Raw genomic sequence first — 23238 nt, 5'->3', positions numbered from 1 at the left:
TTACTGTTCTGTGGTGCTCTGTTGTGTTCGGTTGTGTTCTGTTGTGTTCTCATGTGTAGTGTTCTGTTCTGTTGTGTACTTTTGTGTTCTGTTGTGGTCTTTTGTGTTCTGTTGTGTTCTGATGTGTTCTCATGTGTAGTATTCTGCTGTGTTCTGTTGTGTTCTGTTCTGTTGTGACGTGTTCTGATATTTTCTCATGTGTTGTTTTTTGTTGTGTTCTATTGTGTTCTGATGTGTTCTCACGTGTTGTGTTCTGTTGTGTTGACTTGACTTCAGCAAGGCTTTCGACGCTGTCTCCCATAATATCCTCCTAGGGATGCTCAGGAAGTGTGGGCTGGATGAGTGGTCGGTGAAGTGGATTGAGAACTGGCTGAATGGCAGAACTCAGAGGGTTGTCATCAGTGGCGCTGAGTCTAGTTGGAGACTGGTAACAAGTGGTGTCCCTCAGGGGTCAGTGCTGGGCCCAGTCTTGTTTAGCTTCTTCATCCACAACCTGGATGAAGAGTTAGAATGTACCCTCAGCAAGTTTGCTGATGACACCAAACTGGGAGGTGTGGTGGACACAGCGGAAGGCTGTGCTGCCATTCAGCGTGACCTGGATAGGCTGGAAAGCTGGGCAGAGAGGAACCTGATGAGGTTTAACAAAGGCAAATGCAGGGTCCTGCACCTGGGGAGGAACATCAGTACAAGCTTGGGGTGCACCTGCTGGAGAGTAGCTCTGCAGAGAGGGACCTGGGTGTCCTGGTGGACGACAGGTTAACCATGAGGCAGCAGTGTGCCCTGGCTGCCAAGAAAGCCAATGGGATCCTAGGGTGCATCAAGAAGAGTGTGGCCAGCAGGACGAGGGAGGTTCTGCTTCCCCTCTACACTGCCCTGGTGAGGTCTCATCTGGAGTACGCTGTCCAGTTCTGGGCTCCCCAGTTCAAGAAAGATGAGAAGCTACTGGAAAGAGTCCAGCGCAGGGCTACGAGGATGGTGAGGGGACTGGAACATGTTCCTTACGAGGAGAGGCTGAGGGAGCTGGGCTTGTTCAGCCTGAAGAAGAGAAGGCTGGGAGGGGACCTAATAAATGCTGATAAATATCTGAAGGGTGGGTGTCAGGAGGATGGGGACAAGCTCTTTTCAGTGGTGCCCAGTGACAGGACAAGGGGCAATGGGCACAAACTGAGGCACAGGAAGTTCCACCTGAACATGAGGAAGAAGTTCGTCCCTCTGAGGGTGACGGAACCCTGGAACAGGCTACCCAGGGAGGTTGTGGAGTCTTCTTCTCTGGAGATGTTCAAGACCCACCTGGACAAGGTCCTGTGCAGCCTGCTCTGGGTTTCCCGGTGTCCTGGGTTTGGCCAGGACAGGGTTAATTTTCACCGGACTCCAGGAAGGGGCACAGCCGGGGGGTGGGGGCTGACCCCACCTGGCCGAACAGAGCCCGGTGTTCCATACCCTGTGACGTCACGCTGGGTTCTGGGGGGGGGGGGGGGGGGGGGCGCGGCGGGAAGGCACTTGCGGCTTGGGGGGACGCAGCGCCGGTCCTGTTTCGGGAGAGCGGCTGTCTGGGTTGTACGGTTCGTTGTTGTGTTTTCGCCTTATTTGTATCGTTGTTGTTCCTGTTTTCCCTCTGTTTGCTGTTCTGTTAAACTGCCCTTATCCCGACCCACCTGTTTCTGCCTCTTTCTTTTCATTCTCCTCCGCACGCCGGCGGGGGGAGGGGCGGCTGCGTGGCGCTTTTGTTGCCGGTGGCAGCCGAAACCGAAACAGTTTTTCAGCAATTTAAGTCACAGATACGATCTGTAATGGGACAGATGACACTAACTGCATCTGACCATCCTAATGTACTCCAGATGTTTATCTTTGCAAATATTGTTAGCTTGCAGTAGACTTTGTGCAAAGGTAGCAAGATGAAGAGAAGTCTGTCTTTGAATTTTAAAGCTTTCTTTGCATGTGTCATTTTGTGTCCTTCTGTCTACGTGACTCGCAGCACTACACTGCAGGTTCTGCGGAGCCCCTGATCTGCTAGTGACATTAACGGCTAGCTGGGTGGTGGTGGAAGGGTGCCAGTTCTCACAGTGCAATTTCAGTAAGGAATTTCAAACTAGTTAGACTTCCCTAAAATCCGGAAACTCATTTACCAGTTCAGGAAGAGGTGGTGGTGTTGCCTTGTCCTGCCAGTGCTGAGTGCTGTATGTCCTGGGTTCGGCCAGGACAGGGTTAATTTTCACCGGACTCCAGGAAGGGGCACAGCCGGGGGGTGAGGGCTGACCCCACCTGGCCGAACAGAGCCCGGTGTTCCATACCCTGTGACATCACGCTGGGTTCCGGTGGGGGGGGCGGGGCGGCGGGAAGGCACTCGCAGCTTGGAGGGACGCAGCACCGGTCCTGTTTCGGGAGAGCGGCTGTCTGGGTTGTACGGTTCGTTGTTGTGTTTTCTCCTTATTTGTATCGTTGTTGTTCCTGTTTTCCCTCTGTTTGCTGTTCTGTTAAACTGCCCTTATCCCGACCCACCTGTTTCTGCCTCTTTCTTTTCATCCTCCTCCGCACGCCGGCGGGGGGAGGGGCGGCCGCGTGGCGCTTTTGTTGCCGGCGGCAGCCGAAACCGAAACAGTTTTTCAGCAATTTAAGTCACAGATACGATCTGTAATGGGACAGATGACACTAACTGCATCTGACCATCCTAATATACTCCAGATGTTTATCTTTGCAAATATTGTTAGCTTGCAGTAGACTTTGTGCAAAGGTAGCAAGAGGAAGAGAAGTCTGTCTTTGAATTTTAAAGCTTTCTTTGCATGTGTCATTTTGTGTCCTTCTGTCTACGTGACTCGCAGCACTACACTGCAGGTTCTGCGGAGCCCCTGATCTGCTAGTGACATTAACGGCTAGCTGGGTGGTGGTGGAATGGTACCAGTTCTCGCAGTGCGATTTCAGTAAGGAATTTCAAACTAGTTAGACTTCCCTAAAATCCAGAAACTCATTTACCAGTTCAGGAAGAGGTGGTGGTGTTGCCTTGTCCTGCCAGTGCTGAGTGCTGTATGTCCTGGGTTCGGCCAGAACAGGGTTAATTTTCACCGGGCTCCAGGAAGGGGCACAGCCGGGGGGTGGGGGCTGACCCCACCTGGCCGAACAGAGCCCGGTGTTCCATACCCTGTGACGTCACGCTGGGTTCCGGTGGGGAGGGCGGGGCGGCGGGAAGGCACTCGCGGCTTGGGGGGACGCAGCACCGGTCCTGTTTCGGGAGAGCGGCTGTCTGGGTTGTACGGTTCGTTGTTGTGTTTTCTCCTTATCTGTATCGTTGTTGTTCCTGTTTTCCCTCTGTTTGTTGTTCTGTTAAACTGCCCTTATCCCGACCCACCGGTTTTCTGCCTGTTTTCTTTCCATTCTCCTCCGCACCGCGGCAGGGGGGAGGGTCGGCCACGTGGCGCCTTTGTTGCAGGCAGCAACCGAAACCACATCACTGTAGCTGTCACAAGAAGATGTGCAGATGTTCAAACCTGCCTGACAATAAGAAAAGCAAATGTTTTGCTACCGTTTTCCTTTAGAACAGCGTCTTTCCCAGGCAGGCGTTTGACCTGTTCGTGGAATAACAACTGCCATTAGAAGTGGGCCGCATGGGAAGAGCATGCTGTTCTCCTGGAAGTCAGAAGACTGGCTTCCGTTCCTGCGTGTTGCTGATTTGCTTTATGACCTGCGAGTCCTCTCCCGCTATGTTTGCTTTACTTGTTTTCTTGATGGCGATCTGTTCAGCAGAGGAAATGCCTTTTACTTCTGTGCAAGATCTGGGCTCAAGTTGCTTGGGGGGGAAATTGAAGCTGGTTGAGAAGTCAGTCACTAATTTTTGCTTACCAAATTGTAGCTGAGATAAATTTGCCTGAAAAGTACTTTCCTTTATTGGAAAGGACTCTATAGCTTTACACGCAATGAATTTAAAACCATGTAGAAACTTCAAAGTGCTTATGCCAGCTGAGCTTTTTGTATTTTAAATGTGTTTGAAGCTGCTTCAGAGCAGAAGCTTTTGCTGCTCTAGGGAAAAAAGCTTTAATTCTAGATACTGCATCAATTTACCAGCGACTGTCAGACTTTCCTTGACCTGTCTGTGTAACGTAGTTTGTAATGGAGAGATCCTTCAGTTAATTGATGGAATAACCTTGTACCTCCAGCTTGAGGCTATTGCTAAGGACGGTTTGCTTGCTTGGATGCGCTGTTTGCCGTAGCCCCTGGCTGGAGTTGATACAGCATTTGAATTCGGGCTGGTAAGGTTTTGTTTCTACTGGTAGTGGAATTGAGACTGAAATAAAGCAGGTGAAATTACGACGTTACTGAAGTCATTAGCAAAGCTGCCATTGACTGAAGTAAGGCTAGGATCTCAGCCAAGCGTTTTGGTTGTTTAATTTATGGTAACATATTAATTGAGTTGTATTAAAACAAGGTTTTGAAAAAGTTTATCTTTAGCTTCGTGATACAATCTCCATTCCATAAATATTGTACATAGTGTTACTAAAAGTTTACCTTTTTTTGGCAGGTTGATAGAGGTAGATTTTAATTTATTTTTATAATCTGTGTGTTTGCACTCCTAGGAAAGAACTAAAGTACGCAGATGTCATTATTTCTGTAAATGAAAAGGACTTAATCCTAAATCTTCTAATTGTTTTATAGTATATGGCAGCAGAGCTATCTAACACTCTGTCCTGCAGGAAATATTTGACATACTTGTAAGCTCCAGGGAGAGGAGAACTAGGATGATAATATCTATTAACGTTGTTTTTGAATGAGAACTTGCATAAAGACTTTCTCGAGGAAAAAAAAGAAAATCACTATTAGATTTAAAGGCTTTTTAGCAAAAGGAATGTATTGCAAGCTTTTGACCTTCCTGTGCTGTATGAAGCTTTACTGGTGCGTATGCCAGAAAATCCTGTTGATTACTGGACTCTTCCAATGTGTGCTGCCCTTCTAGAAAGTCGACATCTGGACTGTATTTATTCTACTATTTTCTCGTCACTGGATGAGTCAGAGTAGATTTTCCTCCTTTAAATTTTGATAAACTTTTTTTCTATGATTTGGCAGAAAAGATTTTGTGCAATTTTAAAGGCACAACTAATAATGCGTTCCCAAGCTCTGATGACAGTTAGAACAAACGGTATTGTTTTAAAACATAAATGTATATTTTGCTGTACTACTCTTCTTGCTTCTCTTATCTGCTAGAATAGTTTTAGCATTGAGCATATTTTAATACACATCTAGAAACAGGCAAGACTGCTTTTATTATATTATTATATTGCTTGAAGTCATGAATTATGTTAATGTAAACACTGTAGTCAAAGGGAGACTGTATTGGCACCTGAGGTCTTTTATTCCTGCTTGTCAGTCTTCACGTTTGTCTTGTATGTGGAGACTCTGGCCTGGGTAGAAATGGGATTGTTCATTAAGAGTCAAAGTGTGTTCTTCCACTTGTAGCAGTCCCAAAGTACACCCAGTTTGTGTTGCACATCGATGGTATCTTGGCAAAAAGGAAACCGAGTTATCCATTAGCTAATTCTCAGAGTAATCTTCTTTGTAACCAGCTCTTCAAGTAATACCTTCCAAGTTTTCCCATGCAATGAGTAAAGCTAGCATAGTCAACAAGTTTCAAGGAACTACTCTCTCAATCGCTGGAAAGTTTTGACTAATTGAGCACAGTGATTTTTAATCTCTGGTATTCTGTATTATTTTTCAGTGATGTTTGTCTTATGAGGAACAATGGAACAAAATGGTTTTGGACAGGTTGATGTAGTTGCTTCTGAGAATTCGGGAGCGTGCGGCGCCGGTGCGGTCCGAGAGAGCGGGTCTGTTTTATTGATGTATGCCATCAATAAAATCAGGTGCCTTGATTAACCCTCTAGTATTGCAGGCCACAACTTGGTAACTGAGGCTGTGATAAATATCCTATAGCTTGTCTGCAGAATCAACTTTTTTTTTTTAGTGTTTTCTGTTAAAAGTTTTCTCCTGCAAAACCTAGGGACTGATACTGTTCTGTCAGGTCAAACAGATAAGCTGTTTCACCTGAAGTTTGTACCTAGCTCTTGTAGGCTACTTTTCCGTGATGGGTTTGCTAAGCTGCTGTGAGTGCACTTCCTCAGTCTCCATTGCTGCTTGCTCATGGGTGGAGGAGTGCACATATGGCCACCTCATAGCGAGAGGTCACCTCTGCTAGCGCAGCTGTCCCGTGGGCTTTCCGTTATTTGAGAGGGTTGGAAGGTAAGAAGAAATGAGATTGTTTTAGAGTCCATTCTCTTTGAACATCTGGGGTGATATCCTTTCTGGGGTGATATCCTTTCTGGGGTGATATCCTTTCTGTATATGCAAAGTTAAAATTTCAAGTGCTATATTGTCTCATTTTTGCAGAGGTTAAGTGTAATGTGAGGATAGGGATGCTTCTAAGCTGCCTATCTGATCAAGAAGTGCAGGTCTGAAGGTACTAAATACCCAAGTGAATGCAGACTAGCTGCAAAACTGACGTATGCAGCATGGTAGAGGAAGGTGAAGACTGTAAGAATGTGCTTAAACTCCCCCTGCTAAATTAACATTGCTGTTCTGAGTATCTTAGCTGAGAAATATGCAAGCATGCAAAATGTACACTTGTCATTCTTAAAGTAGTTGGTTTCCAACCTTTAATTTCTGAAGGACTGTTGAATGACAGAACTACTTTGACTTTTTCCACACAAATCCCTCTAATGAAATGCGTTTCTGCTTCACACCCGTCAGAGTTGCTAGTGGCAGTCACTGTCTCGCTTGAAATGGGATCTTTCTCCAGTAATCTACTGCCAGTTAATCATGGCTAAGTGAGACCTGGTAATCCCATTGATGTGCCTGGACTTATCTGAAGACAAGACCTAATTTTTATTTTTTTAAAAAGAGCTGTAGTAACATCATTTGTAATTATAGTGATATGAACTTGGTCACGCTTCCTGCCTACAATATCATGTATGTAAACACTACAATAAATTCTGTCTAAACACGTTCTGCTTTAACTCTACCTCTGTCTTAAGAAGTAAATGTGCATTTGCTGTCTTTATTTATCTCTGTACTGTACCACTCTGCACTAATAAATTCATTTCTTAATGAATTCATGTAGCCGTATGGCCAGAAATATATTTTTTAACTAGCTAAGAGTCTGTGATAAGCAGTGCAAAGAATCTGTTTCTTTAAAATATGCTTTACTGTACTTTGAAACTGGCTTCTAAAGATACTGAATGTTTCCATCAACTTGGTAATACTCATAACCAGCTCCTGGTATATACAATATATTAAAATGATGCTAAATATAAAAGTGTGTGTGTATAATGATTTTAAGAAAACTAATATATATGTCTCTGCACTCTGAATAAATCTGTCTCTGGACTTGTGATCAAGGCAGAGGACAGGGCTGTTTCTTGTTACTTAAGGTAACACAGGAATTCAGGCACATAGCAAAAAGCTTTTAATCACACTAATGTGATGCATTGTATCGACATCTTAATGCTAAGATGATCTTTAGGATGAAGAAAGTATTTTAAACAAACACCATGTAGTTCCCTGCAACATCAGTGCTTTTTGTTCTAGACAGTGAAGGTCTGTTGTGTGGTCAAAGCCGTAAATGGAACGAAATGAGGTTGCTTTAAACAAAGGTTTCATAAGTTGTTGAAAATCAGTTTTGAGGAAAATGTCTGAAATGTTTTGCAGAGGTGAATCTGGTGCTGGGAAGACTGAAAACACAAAGAAGGTTATTCAATACCTTGCTCATATTGCTTCCTCCCATAAAGGAAGAAAGGACCATAATATTCCCGTAAGTTGGGATATTTTATCATTTGTTTATTGTTCTTTTTGAAAACCACCATCTTTGCATTTAAAAAAAACATAACTTTTTTATTAAAGATAAGCTGTAATGTAATCCACATAATTTTCTCAACCGTTATTTTCTCTTTAGTAGGGGCTGAAATGAGCAGTTACGTTAAAATTTCCAGTTGATGTTAGCTGTTTAACTTCTCTTCTGAAATTAAAGGTTTTATGCAACCATTGTAACTAGTAACGGTATCAAAGCTTTCTGATGCAGTGTGTGCCAGTTTTCCAAAAATTTAATTAACTTGGGCAAGTCTTAGTGAATTTAGTTCCCTGAGATGCAGTTTTCAGTACTATATTTGTGAACAAGCTTTCTGTTCTTTCAAAAATTATCTTGTAGATAAGAAAAATCATCAAGCTTCAAAACTGCTGTAGACTTGATATGTCTACAAGCGAGCAGCTAATAAAAAGCTCTAGTTTTAGTACATTACAGACAAAAGCATATGCACTTATGTCAGAGTCTTGGGTTTTTTGGTAACTTGTCACTAACTGATTTATGTAGAAGTTTCTTCAGATTTACTGCTAGACTTCAAAATTCACAATGAGTTTTTATCAATATTTTGCTTTACAAGATATGGATGGGTTTGATTATCTGTTGCTATGAGCACTTGGATCTCTTTGCAGTGGAATATTAATTCAACTTGCTAGAAGCAAGTGGCTTGCTATATTCGATACTGGCGTATGTGGTTGGAAGTTTTCAAACTATATCAGACTTAGAAGCATCAGCTTCTGTAATTTCTAGTGTATAACACTTAATATTAAGATATTCTGGAATGTGTCAAGACTCAAACTCCTAGAAAACCAGGAGAGGACTTTTGACCAATCTGTGAAGAAAAAAAAAGCAAGAATTTGAAGTTGGAGAGAGGGAAAGATTGCTCTGCAGATAGATTTGGAGGCCTTAGGAGGATGCTGTGACTGGAGTGTCGGCAGCATTAGCATTGTCATGTGCTAGGGGAATACATGGCTCTGCAGAATGCTATTTAGAAAGTCATCCTTCAGAACTTGTTTTCTGTGTGGGTTTTGATTTATAAATATTCTTGGATTTATGGCTGTGCAGCCTTGAACAAAACTAGTGTTTTTAAAATTTCTACAGGAGTATAATTGCCTACAACTTTGGGGGGCGGGAAGGGAATTATGCAGAGAATGGAACTGCACAGAGTTTGTATACCAAGTACTTCTAAACACACTATTGACAGCTTGGAATGCACCAGGTTGAAAAGACTTCTGTGAGCCTCTTGTCGAGCCTCCTTTCAAAATATGCTTCCCTTTAAAGCTGAGTTTTGAAAACCTTGTGTGATGAAGATTATACAACCTTTCTGCAAAACTTTTCCTGTGCTTAACCACTTAAACAGTCAAAAATAGGGGTTTAAAAAGTACTCCTTGTTTGTTTGGCTGTGTTTCCATAAGCACTTTGTGCCAGTACCTGTGCTAAAAGTAGTCCCCTTTTTGAGTTTTGTCATCGTAACAATTCCTGTGGCCACTCACTGGGCTTGGAGACTGCAGGCTCAAACTACTGTTCTGAAAGTCATAGAATCATAGAATGGTTTGGGTTGGAAAGGACCTTCAAGATCATCTGGTTCCAACCCCCCTGCCATCAGCAGGGACATCTTCCACCAGACCAGGTTGCTCACAGCTCCATCCAAACTGGCCTTGAACCCTGCCAGGGAGGGGGTAGCCACAGCTTCTCTGGGCAACCTGGACCAGTGTTTCATCACCCTCATGGGGAAGAAATGAAGTCCGTCTGGCTTTAGATGAAACAAGTTTCCTCTGTTTGTTGCGTGGCTGCATAACTGATATGAAGTGAAGGCACAGAAAAAAGCTGGGGTGGAAGATGTTGGTGAAGGGAAGGATGAGTTGCTCAGTCTAATGCAGTGCTGGCTAATTCTGTTTAAGTTGCTGGTTGAACTGGAATCTAATTCTCTACTTAGCAGCGTGATCAAATGGGACAGGAGTTTAAGGTGGTGGGTGTAATCAGCTGCTTCGTGAGCCATCGAAGACTGTCACGATGAAGACTGGAAAAGTTTTTATTCTTTGTAAAACATAGTTCAGACACAGTAAAAAGAATAGGGTAGTGTCCTGAATAGAAGTTTGATACTTTGATTGTGCGCTTCATTCAATGCACTGCTATAGTAAGCACTGAATTAAGTATATGTTTATGAAAAATGCAAAATGTTCACGTAACCTAAACCGTTTTGAAAATACAAATGAGTCTCGCTTCTGTAACAATTAATTTTTATTAATATACTGCAGATGAAGAATGTCTAATCTACACACCTAACACTCAAAAGTTAGGAAGTGTCAGAATTGGTTATATTTAAGCAGCCCTAACTTGTTCCTGTTCACATATACATTAGAAAACTGTAGAGGGCTGGTGGTGATCCGTAGTATCCATCTGTACAGCCTTTGCACTGACCTGTGCACAAAGATGATGCTAAACAGGCTTGTTAAATAGACAGCAAGTCATGGATTTACTTTTATCCATCCTGTAACAAATAATTATCAGTGCTATGCATATTACTGAGACTTCTGAAAGTTGCATACATAAATAACTCTGTAACTCATGAAATACTTATTGCTCTTGAGGGGGTTAAATTCCCAAATATTTGAAGGTAAGAAGAAATAGACATGGTAACAATGAAGAAAAAAATAAATGGTGGGTGAAAATCTTTGTTAAGGCATTAGCAAATGATGCAACTGGTTTCTAGGAAATTGAAGTAGTAATGTAAAATATAATTTAATGAGAAGGCAAAATAATATAAACATGAAAAAGACAAGATAATTTAGAACATTAAAAAAGAAATCTTTTTTTTTTAATACGATGGCATGAATAGAGCCATGTGACGCTCACTGATGAAATCAAGTATTTAAACAAATAATTTGGTCAGTGTTAGAAATGCAAATCTATGGGCACTTTGAGATATCTGTCCCAAAACAAGCGTTCAAAGAAAAGATCTGAAGTGAAAGAGCTGAATAGATTAGGTAATTATAGCAGACTTTTCAGCTCCAGATCTCTGTTTCAAACTGCAACCAAAAAAGTCATTACAGCCTGAAGGCTGAAATAAATTTGCTTTTCTTAGTCCATTTGTTCCAAGTGAACATTTTTCCACATCATACTGATTATTCTGAACAGAGAGGATCAAACTGGCTTTGTTCCTGGATTACTTTTTAACTGCAAGAAAATATTTCCTCTAGGACAGGATGTGCTTTACCTTTATGAATAGAACTCTTCACTTGAGAGTTATCAACAAATATGATCTTACAAAAAAATGGAGAGTACTGAAGGGTTGCAATGAAAGTTCAAAAAGAACAGAACTCAATGCGGTTCAGTTTAACACAAGATAAAGATAAGACTTATAGACAGGAATTTCGGAAGGAGCGGTAGCTTCATATTCAAACATCTAACCTTATTTTTAGATCCTGAGTTGTTTTCTGAGCAGGTATGATGCAGCTTTGCAAAATTCACATCACTTAGCTGAGTAAACTAAACCTTTGCTAGCTGCTTTACAGAACTCTGTCAAAACCTGTTATTCTTCACTAAAACAGTGCTAGTTGCTAGTTATTTAAATTAGTAGACATAAACGGAAGAAGTGTGCGTCTGTCTTGGTGTGAAAATTTCTTGTGGTCTGAGTTTCACCACCACGTTTTCTCTCTAGGCTCTCTGGTGTGAAGCTCAAGATTGTTAAGTTTGTTGACTGAGACAAGGGAATAGGGGAATTGAAAATTTCTGCGTTTTTGCAGAAACTGCAAATTTGGGTTTTGGGGATTTTTTTGTTTTGCTTTATTACACTCATGTTCCATTTACCCTTTTTTCTGGCAAAAGTTAAAGGTATTCCAGTTTTTTAAGACTTTGCTTCTCATGTGGACGGTAATTCTTGAAAGAAAGCTTCTATCTCGATTGTAGGATTGCCTTTCTTAAGTACTTGAAGTACAGGGCAAAAACAAAGCCACAGGCTCTGTAAGTATTGCTTTCCTCTTGGTTCTTTTATAACCTTTTTGATTTTTGAAAAATAGTGATGATCTTATCCATACAAAAACACCTTGCAGTGACTAAGGCTGTCGAGACAGTTACTTGGTGTTGTGGGTTTATTTTTGTTGTTGTTTGTCAAAACTGTGGAAAGCAGGGCTGCCGGAGGCCCGGCCAGTCTGACTAATTGAAGTCTTGCTTGTCTTGCAAGCCCCCCTTTCTGTTTGTTGGAGGACCAAAATTCCAAATTTCTGAAGGTGAGACCAGTATGCGTGGTGGAGATTCTGCTCTTAAGTGATGGTAGTACCAAGTGATAGCTCTCAAAGCATTTCAGGCTGCTGTTGCGTTATCTATAGAGTTTGTGCCTGAAGACTTGTGGGGTTTGACCAAGTGGAAGCTGAGACACTGAGAGCTTTAAAAGGGAGATATTTGCCATGCATTCTTTCCAATTCCATGGGTCTTCCAAACCTAAGAGCTGGAAACAGTGTTTATCATAGCTACTGTTGTTCATTGCAAACAGACTTCCAAAAGTGTAAAACAAAGGCTGTGCTAAAACCAGACCTCCTGTGTGTTCAATTCCAAGTCTCGCTTTCTTGGAAAACAAGTGTTCATGTCTCTGTACGGTTCCAGTTGATCCGTAGTATTGACAGGTCAGTCACTTGAAATGAAATCTGTATTATATCTGGTGTATGAGACCTCTGTATGGATTTTGTATATTCAGTTATTTGTGTTGCTTAGAGACTATTGTTGTGGAGTCTCCTTCTCTGGAGATATTCAAGACCTGCCTAGACTTGGTCCTGTGCAGCCTGGTCTGGGTGACCCTGCTTCGGCAGGGTTGTTGGACTGGGTGACCCACAGAGGTCCCTTCTAACCCCTACAATTCTGTGATTCTGTGGTTCAAATTCTATTGTAGAAGTTATTCTTTCTCCCCTTTCTCATGGCTAGAAAAAGAAGCTGATGGAGGATCCAATTGCTGAATGTACTTCTCAGCTGGCTGAAGAAGAAGAAAAGGCCAAAAACTTGGCCAAATTCAAGAACAAACAGGAAATGATGATCACTGATTTGGAAGGTTTGTTCTTGCTACTTTTGCCTGTTAACAAGTTGTACATCATGCGAGAAAGGAGTGGATCACTTATTACAGTGTATGCAGTATCTGGTCCAGTCTGCTAAGTGTAACCTTATATGTAGATACCTTAATAGCTTTTATCTAAATCTTGAAAGAATAATTTATTGCTTGCAAGCCTTGTTGCATTTGGCTGCTCAGTCTTTCTCGTGTTTAATTTGTTAGCTTTTCATTTTTGAGAATCCATTTTATTTAATGATACACTCCAGAAATTCATGTTGTTGCATGCATCCCTTAGTAACAAGGTAAAACATCTGTCTCTTGGGAAGGCTCTACACTTTTCTATAGTAACACATTAGAACAACACATTTCTGGAAAAACGTTAGTAGGCATTCATTAGTCTTCTAATATTTTTTGAATAAGCAAATCTGAATTGTTCTGCCTTTCTTGATGCTTTGTTTATCTAAAATGGTTCAATTTCTTTGGCCATTTATTTCTGATTGTTTTGCCTGTGTTGTCACGACTGGATTAGCCCTATATGTAACCTTTCATGATGTTATGGTGGGTTTTTTAATTACTTATGGTTGTAAATAGGTATTGTGCAACATTAATATACTGCCAAGCCAAAGTTGCAAAATATAAGGCAATGTTGCTATCTGCCCTAATTTGCAAATATTTTTTTCACTTACTGTTATGGGTTGTCTTACTACATACTTTAATACTGATGCGCTTATGGAAAAATACCAAAGTTTAGTCTTATCTGTGTAGGAAGGTATTGAAGTAATATGAATAATAGATGATTGATGTACCTTTTATTTAAAAAGCCTATTCAGGGACTTTAAGATGGGCATAAGTAAGCTGTACTCATTGGAAAATAATGCTTGAGTAGTTGTGTACTTAAATTGGGACTAGTGTTTCTGAAGATACTTGACAGATGTGGTTGGTTATGGTGCTGTTCCCAGAGTGATGACCTTAGAAATGGAAATTAAAGCTTAAATATAAGGCATGCAACTGCTTGGCTAGTAAAGCACAGTAAAATGATACTCTCTGAGACAATTCAAGAAGCCATGAAGGTCACTCTGCTAGGGTCTTGACACTGGTAAGTACTGAAATTTGGGGGGGGGGCAACAAAAACCCACAAAACCCCAAAAAAACCCCACTAATTCAGTTTACTGTGAGTTTTCCCCATTGCGAAATTGTGTCTTATGCCACTCTTCTGTCACCTGCCAGAAATACAATGTAAAAACAGAGAAAAGTGCTATTTTTTTTTTTTTTTTGAATGAGGAGCTGTTTAGAGAAAAACAATGTTACTTCAGATTGTCTGGAAAATCCCAAATACCCCTCGGTAGCTCTAAGATATGATTCTTGAACATGGCTCCGTTTCCATGTAGAAGATGTCCTGATCTTGTAGCAGGCTTAGGAGGGGTGTGAGAAACCCCTGCACTGAGAACCCACAAAGTATTGAACAAGTCTAATAACTTACATTTATTCTAATAGATGTTGAATTGTGCTAATGCTATGCTAAGCAAAACCTTCCTGTGACTTCAATATATTACATACCTGGTCATTATCTAACTGTAGACAATGCAGCCAATAACTATCTAAATCAGACCACAGGCAGATCATCTAAATGTATTTTATTGCTAGGGCACTGATAACTGGATGGTGTTCACAAAGAAATACCTTAGGGCAGGAGTATCTTGGCTACACAAGGAAATTACTGGAGGCTATCAGGGTTGCAAAGTCTAGCTAAATATCAATGGGATGTGAGTTAGTGGTACAAATACTTGCAAAACATGTTTATCCAAGTTTTCTTTAAGTTACACTATTTTCCAGTACCTTTTGGGCCTAGCCCTTCCACAACTATGCAAGTCATAATTTTTTCCAGTCTGTAGTTCTTCATTTTTGAATCCTGATGTCTGCGATCACCTGGCCGAGCAGCTCAAACTGCTCTTCTGTTAGATTCTATTCCTTATTTTTCTGTCAACATGTGATTATGTTTGTTACCTTACTTCAAACTTTTTTCTCCAGTCATTGACTTTTTCTTGACTTTCTATCTGAATCATGCAGTTCTACTTTGCTATTTCATCTTTCCCAGTCACCCTTCCAGCTGCAGTCTGGAGAAAGAATTGACACAGTGTATATTAAACTTCCCACCCTTCTTGCTGTCCCATTGCCCTGCCCCTGAACCTTCTGAGGATAACAATAGGAAAAAATTGCTTACAAATATAATCCTTTACTTCCATAGAGTGCTTAAAAAAGGAGGAGAAGACCCGTCAAGAATTAGAAAAAGCTAAAAGAAAACTTGATGGTGAAACAACAGACCTACAGGACCAAATAGCTGAGCTGCAAGCCCAGATTGAAGAACTGAAGATCCAGCTGGCCAAGAAAGAGGAAGAACTGCAGGCTGCTCTTGCTAGGTCGGATCATGATGGAGCTTTATGACTACAGAAGTGTGGTAGAAACCTACTTTCCCAGACAGAATTTCAGCTGACTGCAAACTGATGAGTTAAAACTGGGAGTGTTCAAGCAGAAGCCAGTTCATGTTTGTACTACAGCATCTCTAGACACCTGTGTGTTTTGCGTAGACAGGGCAAAAAAGGAACTCAATCTTTCATCACCATCCTTGCTCTATAAAGCTCCAAAACCAATGTTTCATCAGGGCTTAATAGCACTTTGGCTCTGGAAGCTTTTTAGTCTCCCAGAGTTCAGCCTCAGGAGGGGGAAAAAACATGTAATCGTCGAGAGTGTTCTTAGTTGGTCCAAATACTGGATAATGTCTGTCCAACTCAATCAAAGATCTGTGTGGTAGTCTCGCAGCCACATGTTATAAACTAAACACCACCTGAGTTTTCTGAGTAATGATCTCTAACTTTGCAGGAAGAGACAGTCCTACAGACAAGGGTGCATTTTTGGGAGTGTTGAGGTCTACAAAACTGGAATACCTGAATGCAAACTGGAAAGCTTGATCATTCCAGTAGTGCATCTGTAGTACCTGGGGCACTGTGCTCATTAGGATCTTGAGAATGAGAGTGCAGTAGTGGCTTTGTCTATGAAATTTTAGGAGGTGGATTTTGTTCAAGTGGGAAAGATGAGTTATTTTTTGAGTACATAACTTATACTAGACTTATGAGAAGAGATCTGAAGCTATGAAATATCATTAACTGTTGTGGTTCTGTTTAACAGAGGTGATGAAGAAGCAGTTCAGAAAAACAACGCACTGAAAGTGATAAGAGAGTTGCAGGCTCAAATTGCAGAACCGCAGGAGGATCTTGAATCTGAGAAGGCATCTGGCAACAAGGCGGAAAAGCAGAAAAGAGATTTAAGTGAAGAGCTGGAGGCTTTAAAAATTGAAGTAGAAGATACCTTGGATACCACTGCAGCACAGCAAGAGCTGAGGTAAGATCATGTGTCTGTATAAGCAGGCACCATTAAAATTCACCTTGAATTTACAAAAGACTAAAATGTTGATTTTTGATAACTATTGATGCTTCCTCTAGGACAAAGCGAGAGCAGGAGGTGGCTGAACTGAAGAAAGCAATTGAAGAGGAAACCAAAAACCATGAAGCACAGATCCAGGAAATCAGGCAGAGCCATGCTACTGCCCTGGAAGAGCTCTCTGAACAACTGGAACAGGCCAAAAGGGTGAGCAGAAAATTAATTACAGAAATACATTTTTCAGCTTCAGGACTTTTAGAAGTAACATCAGTGGCGTGGTCACTTCCAGTGATATCTGCAGATCTAAATTGTCCTCTGTACATACTTAACTACTGCAGTTGAATCAAATATATCCTGCTGGTTTGAACATATAGCAACTTTTCAGATAGATGCCAAGACTATCTAAAAGTGTTTGTTAGACCTGGAAACAGTGCACCTAGAGATAAGTTGATGTAGTACTTTTGTGGGAATTCTCGAGCAGCCTATGTGCTTATTTGGTGAAAAGCAGTTCTCTGCCTAAGCGAACTGCGGAATGGTTCCAAATAAGGTAATTGTCATGTCGACACTCACAAATAACAAACTGTGAGTACGGGTAGCATAAAAGTTCTTCCAGCCACTCTTCACTTTATGCTTGTACCGTGACCTCCAGTGCTAGATATCTGTGGAGTATCTTGCTATATTTGCAGAGTTCTATTGTGTCTCTGGTAACCCCTGCCAGAGCAGAGGAAGCGGCACACCTGGACAACGTGGTTCCTACTAGTGCAGCTTCAGTGTCTTTGTTCAGAAGTAGAATTAATCCAACACTGCCAAAAAAAAAAAAAAAAAAAGTATCTCTAGCTTGTAAAAAAAAAAAAAAAAAACACTTCAGTGACTAAAACACCTCTGAGGCAGGAAGGACCTGATTATAGAACTGATGAGATGGATTAATTGTTTCTTATATTCAGATGCTGGCAGAAGAAAAGAACATTTCTGCCAGATATGCAGAGGAAAGAGATCGTGCTGAAGCAGAGGCAAGGGAGAAGGAAACCAAAGCACTGTCTCTGGCTCGGGCTTTGGAAGAAGCCCTGGAAGCTAAGGAAGAGTTTGAAAGACAGAACAAACTGTTGCGGGCAGATATGGAAGACTTAATGAGCTCGAAAGATGATGTGGGCAAAAATGTAAGTAACTTTCCAGACCCTATTTTGTTATGAACTGCACAGGGAACAACACAGGAAAATTCCCTGGTTGGAGAAGTGTTTTTGACACAAATATGGAACGTTTTGAGGCTGATTTGTAACCCAGAATTCTGGAGGAATTAATGCTCAGAACAAGAGGGTGGTCTCTATTAAGATGAGGCCTGTTCAAAAGATGTGAAGACTTGGAGAGCAGCAGTTGCTGGCCAAATGCCTAATGGCACTTGTGCTGGATTTAAGAGCTTGTCTTACTACTACTACTTTTTCTCTGTGAATATTGCACAGCTCATCTCTCCATTCATCTGCACGGATGTTTGTTTGGTTCTCTAATCTGTATCTTAGAGATGCTGCTCTCCCTGTTCTTATTGTCCAGTTTGGAGCATCACAAAGTGTAGTGTACTGAGTTCATATAATGTCTACTTTTGCTGTTAACTGCTGATTTTGAGAGGGTCTGATTAATGTTTGTGGCTTAGGTCCATGAACTGGAGAAATCAAAAAGAACTTTAGAGCTACAGGTTGAAGAGATGACGACTCAGCTTGAGGAACTGGAAGATGAACTGCAGGCCACAGAAGATGCTGAACTTCGTCTGGAGGTGAACATGCAAGCTATGAAAGCCCAGTTTGAGAGAGATCTGCAAGCCAGAGATGAACAGAATGAAGAGAAAAAGAGGATGCTGGTTAAACAAGTATGTATCTTACTGTGCTTCATAGTGGGAAGGGCGTGATGTTCTTTTGACAAAGCTCTATGGCTTTGAGAACTTGCTACCAGGAAAATAAAACTCTGTGCTTAAAGATCCCATCCTATAGAAGTCCCAAGCACGGATCTTTACCCACAATACAATAGGTCTTGTTGTGGATTAGCCACTATTCATGTTAGTCTGCCAGTGATGGTCCTCCAATTCAACTGTACCTTGCCTCCAAAGCACTCAACATGCAAGTAGATTGGGCTGTTGCTGCATGGGTGTCCTTCAAGCCCGTCCTGTTTGGTGTACAGCAACAAATCCATGGATGCCGACATAGACTGAAAGACTGTAATTAAGTGAACAGTTTCTTAAATGAAAAACGTAGCAAAGATTCCAGATTTGCCAGACTTGAGTCTCTTCAGATCTGCCTTATGATACTAGAATTCTAAAGAAATGCCTTTAAAATTTCATGCTTGTAGGAGAAGATAGATCTAAATTAACATTTCTAAAGCTTTAAGGAAAAAGCACCTAATATTTCAAGATTTATCACAAGAAAACAAAAACTTACTGAGAATTACCTGTATAGAGATCTCCTAGAAATAAATAAAAGCATTGACCTGGAAGGCTTTTGAAGTTCCCTGCAACGCTGAATTGCTATTGTCTTGCACTGGACAAGAGCTCCTGACCTGGCATGAGGAGGGAGGCTTGATTCAAAAGAAACATATTCCTTCATGTTGGTAACCTGTGGCACTTCTGGCTCACTTTTATTGTTGTATGAGTTCATCTTAGTTCTTGTTAGCTGCTTTCTTAGATACTTTGCTTCTCTGTTTTCTTTTGAAAAAAAGAAAAGTTGTTGGTGTATACATTCTAGTAGCACATCTGTTTCAAAGAGAATTATTTCTTTTTTTTTTTCTTGAGAATGTGTGGTGATTCTATGTCGTATTTTCCTCTTAGTGGTTCGATCAGAATTAGCAACATCTGCCCCCAAGTCATACCTAAATGTAGACAGATGTACTGGGCCAGAAGCTGATCATGAAGCAGCTGAACAGATGAAATGGAAATGCTTCAGATGCTGAGCTCTTTTCTTTATTTTCCTTTTGTCAGTTCAGAGATCTCTGCTTCCAGTTTGTGGATTTTTTTGCCGTCTGCAGTGTCTTCCCATGTAGCTTGAGTTCTGTAGGCTCTTCGAATCGAGTAATGCTAATTCTGATCTGCAAAGGCCTTTTGGATTCATCAGCCATTTTGTTAGGATTTTGTGTTTGCTCTGTTCCTGGAGCTTGAGCCTGTTAAATCCCTTGATTTCACAGGTGCGAGAGCTGGAGGCAGAACTGGAAGATGAGTGCAAACAGAGGGCTCTTGCTGTGGCAGCCAAGAAGGAAATGGAGATGGATATGAAAGACCTGGAAGGTCAGATAGAAGCTGCAAACAAGGCTCGAGATGAAGCAATCAAACAGCTCCGTAAGCTCCAGGTAGGCACAGCAAATCAGCTGAGCTGCTTTCCCTCCTGCTGACAGTCTGTCAAGGGTGCTGCTTTTCGTTACACGCATTTGTAGTGTGAAGGCAAGAAGGAGTATCAGACTCAGCTATGCTGGCACACGTCACAGTATCTGGCCTGAACTTATCAGACGCTCAAAACTCCTCTCATCCTTTTGTTGCTAAGGAGTTAAGATTGTCCCCCACATACTTCTATTCTATAGTCATCATTTTCAACGCTTTGCGTAAGGATTTACTGAGGATTGCTTTTGAGGCTGAATCTTTAAAATTTATGGTTGTTTGTATCTTTGAATTTACTGATTTCAGCTCAGCTCTTGCTGATTGCTACTTCCTCTAGTTGAGGAAGCCAAAAATGCTGCAGAGAAATAGGAGGAGTAAATTTTAGTTGCTTTGAAAAAGCTCCAAGATGCCTATTCTTTTTAGATTGGCAAGAAGAATCCAGTACTTGTGTCAAGGATTTATTTCCCATTCCCAGAGAAATACTCCGTCTTTAGTAGAGGTCAGTTTTCCCAAGGCTTTCAGTGCCATGGCCCAAAGCTGCAGGAGTATGAGGCCATGGCAAGACCATGTAAAGCATAGAGCAAACTGCATTGCCTTTCTGCCCTGTCCACTCTATTCCTTGGCAATCCTACTTCAACTGAATGAGGGCAATTTTGGAACTTGGTCCAGGCGCTGGATGAGAAGGGAATGGAGATTAAAGCAAGAAATGCTGGTACCTAGCAGTAGCGGCTTCTCTATTCCCAGAGGCTGAGTCAGTTACAGAGTTCATACCTGATCTCTGTACACTTTCATGCAAGCACCTGAAATAAGTGATCTCATGATTAGTGGTATTGCGAAGATGCAGGTACAACTTAAATGCAGTTTCTCCAGCCTTATTCTTTTAGCATCTGAAGTCAAACTTGTGTGAATTAAGATACCAGTCTGTGTTAAGTGTCTTACGGGAAGGATAAGTATGTGCTTCTACGTTATATGTGCAAAATGGTGAATTGTGGTACTTCTACACTGAGAAGTTTCTTACCTTGAGTACTTGTAATAGGTTTTATCAGTCAATTTAAGTAAATAGGTTTGTTTTTTTCCAAGACAATTGCAAGAGCATTACCTATCTACTACAAAGGTATCTCTACTACCTCTACTAGAGGTTTTTTCCTACAAGAAATATACTAATAAATGAAGTGAAGTCTTCTAATGGGATATTTCTGATGAGGAGTGAGTGATGGAAAGATGAGAAAATGAAGGGTTTAGACTGAAAGAGGGTAGATTTAAATTGGATATAAGAAAGAAATTCTTCACTCTGAGGGTGATGAGGCACTGGCCCAGGTTGCCCAGAGAAGCTGTGGCTGCCCCCTCCCTGGCAGTGTTCAAGGCCAGGTTGGATGGGGCTTTGAGCAGCCTGGAAGGTGTCTCTGCCCATGGCAGAGGGATAGAACTCTGATCTTTAAAGGTCCTGTCCAACCCAAACCATTCTATAATTCTATGAAAATAAGAACTGAAAATAAATATATTTAAGTGGAATGAAGCCACTTTAGGAGGAAGGTCTTGCCTCCTAAGGGCAAAAAAGCTTCAGAGCTACTAATAAATCTTGTGGTTGTCCTGCTGTATCATGGCTTATTCTTTCCTCTGCTCTCCAATTGCAGGCTGAAATGAAAGACTACCAGCGGGAGCTAGAAGAAGCCCTTGCATCCAGAGATGAGATCTTTGCACAGTCCAAAGAAAGTGAAAAGAAGCTCAAAGGTCTTGAAGCAGAAATACTCCAGCTCCAAGAGGTGAGATTGAAATCCAAGAAATCTGTTTTTCTTTCTAGAGAAAAGGGGAAGGCCAGAGTGTGTTTGTTTTTTTTAAAAAAAAAAAAAAAATAAAAAGCCATCCAGTGAGTTGAACAGAAAAGTGGGAGCCTGGAGATGTTTCTCTTCCTCACTGCCCCAGGTCATTAGTGAGCTTCTTATAGCTTTGTAGGAATCCTTCTAGTAGTCTGGACTTCCTTTCCCTGCCTGGGTAGCAGGGAAGCCTTACTACTGCTTAAACAGATTTCAAGCCTCACTAAAATTTGCAAGGTGGTTTGAGAGTCTCTGGAAGCTGTGGTGCACAGTTGTCAGTACTAAAACTGGTCACTGGAAGTATATAAAAACCTAACAATCTCTCCAGTACCTCAGTGGACCATGTAAGTCTGTGGAGGTTTATCTCTCTGCTGTCTGAGGTCCTCATCCCTTTCTTTTACGGGCATTTGTTCCCTCATTGTTGGCAATTCATGTAAGAGCTCCAAGTCGTGCTACATATCGCTGTCACTTATCTCCGATTATCTCCGTTGTCTGCCACAAGGTTAAACGTTTGAGGTTTGAAGGCAACAGAATTGCCTTGTGTGAGAGACGGCCTCTTTTTGCCCTGTTAGCTGCAAAGGTTGAAGCAATCACTCAGCTTACACTGCACTTAATGTTTGAGACTTTTACCTACAACTTACTAGAGCTTCTCCATGTCATTCTTTCACAGACTTCAAACTAGTCAGTCTTGCACTTGCAGTGCATTAGATTGTGTCCTTCTTGGTGAATGTCTGGGTGTTTCTACCACTCAATACAATTTCACAATACAAGATTCAGCGCTGTTATATTTTTGTGCTAAAAATTCATTTTCTATACTTTGCTTTCAGTCATGCTACGTACTCTGTAGGAACCTAAAAAATTTGCTTAATTTAGTGCCCACGTTATACTTAATGAATTAGAGCATGTGACAGAACGGTTTTCTCCTCCTGCTTAGGGCTTGAATGTTACTGGCCTTTTCAGGGGACGGGGAGAAGTAAATTCATAGTAGTCATGTGGCAGTTACGGGAAGTTTAATCAGGTAGTCTACTTTCCTGTCATCTTGCTGATTTCTATGATTTTGAATGGCATCTTGTTTGTGTTGATTGATAAATCTTTTGGGAGCAGCTTGGCCTTTGTTAGGAGTAACTTGTTGCTTCTAATTTCAGTGAGCTAAATGCCATCTTGGAGTCTTGTTAGATCAAGTAATAAGCTCTTTCTATACAAAAAAGAAATTCTATTGGAACAAAAACTTCAGACTATTATTGTAATCCCTCAGGATAGACTAAGAAAGGGTGTGAAGACTGAACGATGGAAATAATAGGAAAAGTATTTCATCTTTATTAGTAGCTTGCTTTCCTCACCTCATTCCAGAGTAGCTGTAGCTGTTTTCTTACTAGCCTTTGGATCAAGACTGAGAGACTAGAGAGCTTCTGAATGCCAGTTAAACTTAGAGCATTAACCACTTCAGTGACTAAAACACCTCTGAGGCAGGAAGGACCTGATTATAGAACTGATGAGATGGATTAATTGTTTCTTATATTCAGATGCTGGCAGAAGAAAAGAACATTTCTGCCAGATATGCAGAGGAAAGAGATCGTGCTGAAGCAGAGGCAAGGGAGAAGGAAACCAAAGCACTGTCTCTGGCTCGGGCTTTGGAAGAAGCCCTGGAAGCTAAGGAAGAGTTTGAAAGACAGAACAAACTGTTGCGGGCAGATATGGAAGACTTAATGAGCTCGAAAGATGATGTGGGCAAAAATGTAAGTAACTTTCCAGACCCTATTTTGTTATG

The sequence above is a fragment of the Opisthocomus hoazin genome, chromosome 13, assembly GCF_030867145.1.
Source record: "Opisthocomus hoazin isolate bOpiHoa1 chromosome 13, bOpiHoa1.hap1, whole genome shotgun sequence".
NCBI classification, from domain to species: domain Eukaryota; kingdom Metazoa; phylum Chordata; class Aves; order Opisthocomiformes; family Opisthocomidae; genus Opisthocomus; species Opisthocomus hoazin.
This window is presented reverse-complemented; position numbering follows the sequence as displayed.